Raw genomic sequence first — 11,543 nt, forward strand, 5'->3', positions numbered from 1 at the left:
TTTCAGTCCCGCACTGATTACTCTTAATTAAAACCACGTTCCATGAAAGTGATGATCGAATCTCTACAGCCAGGCAGTCTTGGTGATTCCAATACAGAGAATTCACCCCATAAGTCCTTAGATACCTCCCCCTGACCCCCCCAAACCCTTGCCAATATTTACTACATATCTTAATAATAATAATAATAATAATAATAATTGTGGTATTTGTTAAGCACTTACTATGTGCCAGGCACCGCACTACGTGCTGGGGTGGATACAAGCAAATCGGGTTGGACACAGTCCCTGTCCCACGTGGGGCTCACAGTCTCAATCCCTATTTTACAGATGAGGGAACTGAGGGCCAGAGAAGTGAACAGACTTGCCCAAGGTCCCACAGCAGACATGTGGCAGGCAGCATGGCTTGGTGGAAAGAGCCCGGGCTTGGGAGTCAGAGGTCATGGGTTCGAATTCTGACTCTGCCACTTAGCTGTGTGACTTTGGGCAAGTCACTCGACCTCTTGGTGCCTCAGTTACCTCATTAGTAAAATGGGGATTAAGACTGTGAGCCCCACGTGGGAGAACCTGATTACCTTGTATCTACCCCAGCGTTTAGAACAGTGCTTTGCACATAGTAAGCGCTTAACAAATGCCATCATCATTATTATTATTGGAGAAGCAGCGTGGCTCAGTGGAAAGAGCCCGAGCTTTGGAGTCAGAAGTCATGGGTTCAAATCCCGGCTCTTCCACTGCCAGCTGATTTTGGGCAAGTCACTTAACTTCTCTGTGCCTCAGTTACCTCATCTGTAAAGTGGGGATTAAGACTGTGAGCCCCCCGTGGGACAACTTGATCACCTTGTAACCTCCCCAGTGCTTAGAACAGTGCTTCGCACTTAGTAAGCACTTAACAAATACCATCATTATTATTATTATTATGTGGAGGAGCAGGGATTAGAACCCAGGTGTTTCTGTTTCCCAGGCCTGTGCTTGATCCACTAAGCCATGCTGCTTCTCAAAACTCAGTTTCTTTCCCTTATCTGTAATTATTTTAGGGTCTGTTTCCCCTTCTAGATTGTAAACTCCTTGAGGGCAGGGATTCACACCTGCCAACTCTGTTGTACTTCTATTGCTTAGTACAGTATTCTCTGCATGTACTAGGATTAATAATTTTTCTCTGAATTCCTGTGTCAGGCTGCTGGGTAAATGTCTGTCTCCCCCTCTAGACTGAAAAGCTCCTTGGGGGCAGAGAATGTGTCTATTGTATTGTACTCTCCCAAGCACTAAGTGCAGTGCTCTGCACACAGAGCCCAATAAATACTATTGAGTGACTAACTGATATATGATTAAGACTGTGAGCCCCATGTGGGACAGGGACTATGTCCAAACTGATTAGCTTGTATCTATCCCAGCGGCTAGAATGTTGCTTGGCACATAGTAAGCTCCTAACAAAAACTAATATTATTGTTATGATTATTAATATTGTTATTATACTGGTTAATCTCAACTGCACTTCTGGGCTTGGAATAAATTCCTGGGAGTTAGATTCTTTACTCTGAGGTCTGGGGGAACCCCCCAGCTACCTGCTAAGTCTTTATTTTTTTATTTCTTTTTTTTTTGGTATTTGTTAAGCACTTACTTTGTGCCAGACACTGTCCTAAGCTCTGGGGTAGAACAAGCAAATTAGGTTGCACACAGTCCACGTCCCACGTGGGGCTCACAGTCTTAATCCCCATTTTACAAATGAGGAAACTGAGGCACAGAGAAGTGAAATGACTTGCCCAAGGTCACACAGCGGGCAAGTGGCAGACGTGGGATTCAAACCCAGATTGACTCCCACATCCGGGCTCTTCCTACTAGGCCACAATGCTCCCAAAGTTACTGACATTTGGATAGTCAAGAAACACCTTTAATAATTGTCTCAACTCCCCCAGTCATATGATCCCAGTCACCCTAAACTAAGCCCTCTTTTCCTCAGTTCCCCCTCCCTTCCGGGTCACCTCACCTTGCTCCCTTTGCTCTCCCCCACCACCCCCCACAGCATTTATGTATATATGTATATATCTAAAATTCTATTTATTTATATTGATACCTATTTATTTGTTTTGATGTCTATCTCCCCACCAACCCCCACTAGACTGTAAGCCCCCTGTGGGGAGGGATTGTCTTTATTGCTGTATTGTACTTCCCAAGAGCTTAGTACAGTGCTCTGCACACAGTAAGCCCTCAATAAATACCATTGAATGAATGAATGAATGAATGTGATGCTGTGATACCAGGAAAATAGGTTTTACTTTCTTCCCAGGTTAAGCGATAAACTGAATTTAGAACTTCCTGTTCCTGATGATGTTTAGCACCACAGATCACAGACTTAAGGATAAACTTTGAACTAAAAAATAATCGCCCCAGTGCAAACCCACCCTGCTTAGTATAGAGCTCTTCACCCAGTAAGTGTTCAATAAATACGATTGAATGAATGACTCATCAGTGGTTCTAAATTTCATATGCAAGTGTAGTATTCATTTCTGCTGCTGTAGTATGTTGCAGCAATTTTATATGTGTTAGATCTACCTCCAGTAACTAGTACAGTACTCTGCACACAGTAGATGTTGATAAACCCTGATGGTGAGGATGACTAGTGTGATTGAGCTGCAATCTGACACCTGGTCAATCCTAAGATCTGATAACCCTTAAACCTCCTACTGTCCTTCCCAGATAAAATAGCAGGGTAAAAAAATGTAAATTTGATATCTTTCCTAACAATAATTGAGGTTATTTTAGTGTTTACTATGAGTCGAGCTCTGTACTAAATGCTGGGGTAGATACAAGATAATCAGGCCAGACACAGTTCTTGTCCCCATTCTAGAAATGAGGAAACTGAGGCCCAGAGAAGTTAAGTGATTTGCTAAGGTCACACAGCAGGTAAGGGATGAAGCTGGGGTTAGAACCTAGGTCCTTTTGACTCCCAGGGCTGTACTCTTTCTATTCGTCTGTGTTGCTTCTGTAAGCAAATGAGGGCTCCTTTTTCCCACTGGAGGGCAACAACTAAATATTTATGCTTATTTTGCTAATTTCCCTAGAGGTGAAATAAGCACATCATTTCCAAGATGAATCCACAGTTGATTTGCTGTCCAAAGTAATCCAGCTCCGGTTCTCTGACATCTAACAAGCAAGAAATACGAAGAACCTTGCGCAAGAGAAGCAGCATGACCTAGTGGAAAGAGTACGGGCCTGAGAGTCAGAAGGTCATGGGTTCTAATCCAGACTCCACCACATGTCTGCTGTGTGACCTTGGGCAAGTCACTTTACTTCTCTGTACCTCAGTTACCTCATCTTTAAAATAGGGGTTGAGATTGTGAGCCCCACATGGGACCGGGACTGTGTCCAGTAGATTTGCTTGTATCCACCCCAGCGCTTAGTACAGTGTCTGGCACATAGGAAGTGCTTAAATAGCATTACCACCACCACCACCAAGACTACTGTGTGCTATTGCCCTGGAGAAGTGGTGTAAAGAAAGAATGAAACTCTAAAGGGACACTGAGGGGCTCGATCACAAAGGCCTTTTCCAGTGTGGTGGTTTCTCCTAAATATATGTTGGCTGGTGAATCTAGAGACATTTCAGAATGGATGGCCCCGACTATGGATGTGCTTCTTGCTAAGTAATCGTGAAATCCTCAGTGGGCCAGTTAAGAGTGAGGACAAAAGTGCTTCCTGTAGGCTTCTCCTGTCTCCCCATTTTTCCCCCTCTTTCCCCTTCTCCCTTGTCCCCCCTCTCCCTTCTTGCCCCCTTTGCTCCCCCTTCTCCCCTCCCCCCCTTTTTCTCCCTTCTCTCCCCTTGTCCCTCCCCTTTGGCCCCCCCTTCTCCCCTTTCCTCACAGTTTAGTCATTTAAGGGACTGCTAAGGGGCTTCCTGATGGAAACAGGTTACCATGCTAATCAGGCTGAGAATTCAGCCAAGTTTGCTGCATTACAGCAGGATCTTTGGCATAAATAGCTTTTCCACCAAACTCCCATTTTCATGGTTTTCCTTAATCCTTGATGAGCAAAGGCTCCACAGACTAACCTTTCCAACCAGCACATGGAGACCAGAACCTCCCAAAGGCTTTAAGGAGGGAAGACTCCCCTGGCTTTCATTCTAGAGCCTGAAGCCAGTTCACCCACGGTCCCCAGTTACAAGATAAATGGTAGTATGGAAGCAAGTCAGCTACACCAACAACTGCCTGAACATCACAGTCAGTGTCTTTCTGTAATTATTGCATTTAATACAGCTAGTTACTTGCACAAAAGAGCTTCCGGATAGAGCAATTTCCACCAGGGACTGTTTAGGAATGTACAGGCCCATCATTTAGTTCTGATATTGTTGAGTTGTCAGAATTGATCATAGCCTTTGACGGAACACCTCTAGCTTGGTTTTCTTCTTCTTTTTTAATGGAGTGCTTCAGAGTGACATTTCACATTGTTTAAGTAGGAGTGATCTGTTAGTTTATATTTTATCTAAAACTGCAGAGCAGATGACCTCCCCGAGGGCCTAAATACATGAATCCTCTACACATGTTATAATTAATAGTGCAGCGGAGAGAGAAATTCATACGAAGGGGCCGAAGGAGCTGGGCAGAGCGACTTGTCAAAAAGAAGGAAATTCCACTACAGATTAGCTTATTTTGAAGATGTCAGGCTCTACATACAAACATGATCCATTGCTTCCTTGTAATGTCTGCTCAGGCCTGGTGCTCCAGGCACTGTCAGGAGGGGCTGTAAATTTTGTCTGAGTCAGGGCAATTCTGATTGATCTCTGAGTGTAAAATCGATAAGAAGACACTGTCATTTTCTTAAAGGATGAGCTAGAAAAGGAAAATAAATTAAGACTCTACTGAATGTCTATCTCCAGGGCTCATTAATTCAGTGTGGTCTGTACTTTGTTAATGTTATGTCCACAGCTTTAATCTTCCAGGTGCTCTTCCTGTGGCTGGCCCACAACAACCCTGTGTTACGTTATGTATATTTCATCAGCACGTGGTGGAAATAAAATGTCGGCCCTCTGCTTTCCCTTAGCGACTGATTAATCCATTTTATTATTTGGGAGAAATGCATCACTAGGGTACTGATTAACTTAAAAATGGAAAGAGCCATTGTCTCCCTCACCCGTCCTTCATCAGGACTAACACACCAACTGCCCTCATTTGTCTTGAGTTGTTAAGGTAAATAACGTCCACCAAGCATTTCCCCTTATGTAATATACTCTAGAAGATTAATTTACTTCTCTCTCTCTCTCTCTCTCTCTCTCTCTCTCTCTCTCTCTCTCCCCCTCTTCCCCTCTCCCCCTCTCCCTCTCCCTCTCCCCCTCCCCCTCTTCCCCTCTCCCCCTCTCCCCCCCGCGCCCCCCTCCTTGTTTTGTCAATTCAGACTTTGTAGACGTGTTTTAACTGGTATTTCTTTTCCTCTCTTGAACTTAAAAAAAACTTATTGCTTTTCTAAAACTCCATGTGTCTTACTTAAGGAATGTTGACTGTACCCCAGAGAGGTGTGTACTACAAAGAAGTCTGAGGTTCTTGTCTCTGTTTGAACTGCCCTGGGTTTTCTGGATTTTTTTGTTGTTGCTTCAACAATTGCTTCTATACGATCAATGTGAAAAATTCAGAGTCTTTTCTATAAACACACAAGAGGGTATTTTATCCCAATTTGTGATAACTATTAGTTGCTGCAAAATCATTATTTCTTTCTCCGTTTTTGCTGCTAGACTGTGAAAAGACTCAGTCGTAATGGTTGAAACTATTCCTATTGACTCAAATGTTCTATAAGAATACCTGTTTTCTGGAGCCATGTAGACACTTTTCTATATAGCAGCACTGCCATTTTTCAGCTGTGTGACCTTGGGCAAATCGCTTAACCTCTCAGTTCCTGTTTTTTCATCTTTAGAATGGAGATTCAATATACATTCTCCATTCTATTTACTTTGAGCCCACTTTGGTACAGGGATTGTGTCTGACTTGGTTACCTCATTTCTACCTCAGGACTTAGAATGGTTCTTGGCACATAATAAGTGCTTAATACACACTACACTTATTATTATTGTTATTATTTCTACTACAAATAAAAAAGACTGTGAAGAACTTCTGTATGCTTCCTAGAGGCACCTAGTCCATTAAAGAAAACAATGCTAGGTTAAAAAATTGAAACTTCCACAAACATTTAATTTCTATTGAGGAAGAATTCTTCCCTGAGCAGAACACAAAACATGTCAATTAATTAATTCTCTATAAGAGGTCATATAGCTTACGGAATCTGTCTTCTTCCCAGTTGAGATTGCCAAGTGAATAGATGTGAGTTTGATCTAGTAGAGACTGTTTTCCCTAGAAACTATCCATCAGTTTTAAAAATTCAAAGTCTATAACTTCAAATTCTGTTCCATAGAACATCTTGATATTCCATCATGCTGCATTTACAAAAAAATAAATATTTGGTAGGAAAGCGATCATTCTCCAGTGAATGATATTTATTGAGCACTTACTGGGGTTATGGAACTGTACTAAATGCTTGGGAGAATGTAATAGATTAAATGGACATGGTCCTGGCCCTTAAAGCACTCACAGACTAATGGGGAATCAAAACACTAAACTAGACTGTAATCTTCTTGAGGGCAGGGTTGATGTTTACCACCTCAATTGCATTGTACTTTCCCAAGCATTTAGGAGAGTGCTCTGCAGACAGTAAATGCTCAGTAATTACCTTTGATAATTTACAGACCTGAGGAAGAAGCAGGAGGGAAGCAGTGTGGCCAGGTGGGAAGAACCTGTGCTTGGGAGTCAGATAAACTGGGTTCTGTTCTATTCCCAGCTCTGTCACTTGTCTCCTGTGACCTTGGGCAAATCACTTAATTTCTCTGTGCCTCAGTTATCTGTAAAAGGGGAATTAAAATTATGAGCCCCATATGAGACATGGAGTGTGTCCAATCTGATCAGCTTATATCTACCCCAGCATTTAGTACAGTGCCTGGTACATAGTAAGTACAAAACAAATACCACAAAAAAAGAAAGAAAATGGGCTTCTATATATGAGTTAATAAAGCTTTATGGATAGGAATTGTTTAAAATATCAGGAACCATGAGGTAAAGCAATTTTTACCATGGGATTTATAGGAACTAACTGATGGAAGGTTTTTCAGGACTAGAATACTTTTTTATGGTATTTGTTAAGAGCTTACTATGTACCAAACACTGTTCTAAGCACTGAGGTAGATAGAGGTTAATTAGGTTGTACAAAGTCCATGTCCTGCATAGGGCTCAAAGTCAAAGTAGGAGGGAGAATTAGAGAACTGAGGCACAGAAAAGTTTTGTGACTTGCTCAAGGACACACAGCAAGCATTTGACAGTCAGGATTAGAACTCAGGTCCTCAGGCTCCCAGCAGACCTGATGCTCTTCAAGATTGTCCCCTGGTTCCCAAGGGCTTTGTTTCAAATCCTCATATTTAAAATGCTGTCGGTTACAGAGACCTAAAAGAGAACTCCTACCTGAAACTTTCAGTTTGTATTAATTCCCCCAGTCTTTCCAGTCATCCCCTTCTAAAAATGATCTCAGCCTCCATGTATTTATTCATGCTGTCATTATTTATTTCTCCTTATACTTTTGCCTACTGCTAGAGATTCTGCTAAATTGAAAGGTCCTTGAGGGCAGGTGTGTCTATTAATCAATCAATCAGTCAATCGTACTGAGCGCCTACTGTGTGCAGAGCACTGTACTAAGTGCTTGGGAAGTACAAGTTGGCAACATGTAGAGACAGTCCCTACCCAACAGTGGGCTATTACTTCTATTGTACTTTCCCAAGCTCTTAGTACCGTGCTCTGAACACAGTAAGTACTCAAATGCCCTTGTTGGATAAGAGGCACATATCTTGTCTCTCTTGATGTTACAGACGGCCCGCCCCTTCCACTTCCCATTTCCCATCTCTCCTCAATACCACTAACCTCCTACTCCACCCCACCTCATCCACTCATCAATTTGGACGCACTCTCAATTCCATCATCTCTAGTCATTGTATAATCTTTATCCTCACCAACTCTGAAATTCCTTTCTCTGATCACAACTTCCTTATCTGCCTTTCTTCCCCCACAATCCCTCACCGCAAAACTGTCCTATTCCCCAACGGAGATTTCCTATATCTCAACCCTTTCCAGTTTTCCAAAGTTATCACGTCACATCTGGTCTCCGTGCCCAACTTACTCTCTCGATACATGAATCCACACCTTTAACTGCACCCTTTCCACTGAACTCAACTCCCTTGTTCTTCTGTCCATCTTTTGCCACCACCCCACAGCTCTGAATCACTTCCCCAGTACACTTCCTCTGTGTTTGTGCTCAAGCTGCAGAGTGCTCCTGGACGAAATCTAGACATCGGCTGACCTCATCCATCTAAAATTCATCCTCGCATGCTATAACTGCCCGGCCCATGCTTCTAACTTCCTCCCCCATATGTTATCCCTAACAAACCTGCCACATATTTCGTGGATAAAATTGAAACTATCAAGTGCAAGCTCCCTAAAATCTCCTCTGTACCTCTCCAGTGCCACCCTCCTCCTGTCCCCTCTTCAAGTCTCCCATCCTTCTCAGCAGTAGCTCAAGAGGAGATCTCTTGCCTCCTCTTAAAATCTACTCCTTCCTCCTGGGACTCTGACCCTATCCACTCACACCTCCTTGCCTCCCTCCTTTTTTCCCTGACCACCTCTTTTAGCCACTCGGTCCCCAGTGTTTCCTTCCCAACTGCTTTCAAACACATCATGCACCCCCTGTCCTTAAAAACCCTCCTTTGACCCTACAGCATCCTCCAGTTGTCAACCCTTCTCCCTCCTGCCATTCCTCTCCAAACTCCTTGAGTAAGTTGTTTACTCCAAGTGCCTCTGTTTCCTCTCCCCAAGTTCTCTCCTTGGCCCCTTGCAGTCTGGCTTCTTCCCCTTTCACGCCACAGAAACTGAAACGATCTCTACTCCATCCTAATCCTCCTTGACCTTTCAGCTGCTTTCAAAACTGTGGACCATCCCCTATTTCAACAAACACTAGTTAACCTTGGCTTCATTGACATTGTCCTCTCCTGGTTCTCCTCCTTTCTCTCTGGCCACTCCTTCTCAGTTTCTTTTCACAGGCTTCTCCTCTGCCTCCCCACCTATGTGAGAGTCCCTCAGAGTTCAGTTTTGAGTTCCCTTCTATTTTCCATCTATACTCACTCCACTGGAGAACTTGAAGAAGTTCTCCCTTAAAGAAGCAGCATGGCTTAGTAAGAAGCAATGTGGGTTAGCGGATAGAGCACGGTCCTGGGAGACAGAAGGACCTGGGTTCTAATCCTAACTCCTCCTCTTGTCCGCTATGACCTTGGGCAAGTCACTTAACTTCTCTGTGCCTGTCACCTCATCTGTTAAATGGGGATAAGAGTGTGAGCCCCATGTGGGACAGGGACTGTGTCTAACTTGATTAACTTGTATCTACCCCAGTGCTTAGAATAATAATAATAATTATGGTATTTAAGTGCTTACTGTGTGCTAGACACTGTACAAGGCACTGGGGTGAATACAAACTAACTAGGTTGGACACAGTCCCTTTTCCAGATACGGCTCACAGTCTCAGTCCCCATTTCACAGATGAGGTAACTGAGGCACAGAGAAGTAAAGTGCCTTGCCTAAAATCACACAGTAGCCACATGGCAGATTTGGGATTAAAATCCAAGGCCTTCTGACTCCCAGGCCCATGTTTTATCCACTGTGTTTAGCACAAAGTAAGCACTTAAAAAGTACCATAATTATTAATAATTATTAGAACTAATTTTCTCCCACAGCTTCAACAATCATTTACATATATAGATGAATGATTCGCAAATCTACCTTTCTTCCTCTCAAGTTTCACATTTCATCCTGCCTTCAGGACATCTCTACTTCTATGTACTACAGCCACCTTAAACTCAACAGGCCTAAAACTGAACCCCTCATCTTCCCACCTAAACTCTGCCCTCACCCAGACTTTCCCATTATTACCACCATTCCCTACCTCACAAACCCGTAAGCTTGACATTATCCTCGATTCATCTCTCTCATTCAACCCACATATTCAGTCTGTCTCCAAATCCTGTAGGTTCTACCTTCACAACATAACTACAATCTACACTTTCCTCTCCATACACTGTAATCATGCCGATCCAAGCACTTATCATATTCCGTCCCTACTACTTCATCAGTCTTTTCGCTGATCTCATCTCTGATCTTTCTACTCTGCTGCCCAGATTATTTTTCTTAAAAAATATCACGTCAGTGTCTCCTCACTCCACAAAACCCTCCAATGGTTACCCATCTATCTCTGTATCGAGCAGAAATTCCTTACAATTGGCTTCAAAACACCAATCAGTTTTCCCCCTTGTACCTCATCTTGCTGATCTCCTACTACAATCCAGCCTGAGCACTTGATCCTCAAAACACAAACCTACTTACTGTACCTCGATCTCATCTTTCCCATCACCAACCCCTTGCCCACATCCTCCCTCTGGCTTGGAACTCTCTCCCACTTCACATCCGACAGATGAGCGTTCTCCTCATCTTTAAAACCCTACTAAAATTATCTCCTCCAAGAAACCTTCCCCGACTGAATCCTCACTTCCCCATCTTAGCTCTCCCTTCTGTGTCCCCCTTAAGGACTTTGATATTCACCCCTCTCCCAGCCCCACAACACTTGTGTGCATACCCATCTGTGATTTATTTTAATGTCAGTCTCTCCTTCTAGTCTGTAAGCTCCTTACGGACTGGAACTGCCTAAACCTACTTTTTTGTATTGCTCTCTCCCAAGGGTGTAGTTCAGTACTCTGCAAACTGACATTGATTGTATTCAACTGAGTTCTTCCTGTGTGCAGAACAGTGTATTAATTGCTTGGAAGAGTCCAATGCAACAGAGTTGGTAGACACGTTCCTGCCAACAATAACCTTACATTCTACAAGGTAAGACAGGTATTTAAAATAAATCACGGACAGACAGATATGGACGTAAATTCTGTAGGTCTGGGAAAGTGGTAATTATGAATATTCAAAATATCTTCCTATTCCATATTGGAGTCATCATTTTATTCATGTACCACCTCTATTAGACTGCAAGCCTTTCTAGAGCAGAGATTTTATTTTTAATTTCCTCCCACAGTAGAGTGCTTTTCATTCAGTAGTTCCCCAATCAACACTGACACTAATATTTTTTCATATTTTTTCATATTTTTCTGAGAATAATAGTAACTGTATTAAATGCTTACAAGATTTACCAACTTTTATGTGTCTAAGCATTCAGAACATCCACTTCCACTGTAAATACTTTGAATATTATGTAAATATGAAAACAGTATTCCAACTTGTAATCAATGACTGACACCCATTTGAAAGGGTTGCTTGCCAGAGGCTTTTGCAAAAACAAAGGTCCAGGCCCCTCTAATATTTGCATCATTATTTCCATTTAAGCTGGTATTAATCTCCTTTTAGTCATCTGTTGTTCACTTTGAGCTTTTTAAATCGAGTGGGGGCGGGGGGGAATATGCTGAACCACTATGTGCCCCA

Source organism: Tachyglossus aculeatus, chromosome 2 (genome assembly GCF_015852505.1).
Source record: "Tachyglossus aculeatus isolate mTacAcu1 chromosome 2, mTacAcu1.pri, whole genome shotgun sequence".
NCBI classification, from domain to species: domain Eukaryota; kingdom Metazoa; phylum Chordata; class Mammalia; order Monotremata; family Tachyglossidae; genus Tachyglossus; species Tachyglossus aculeatus.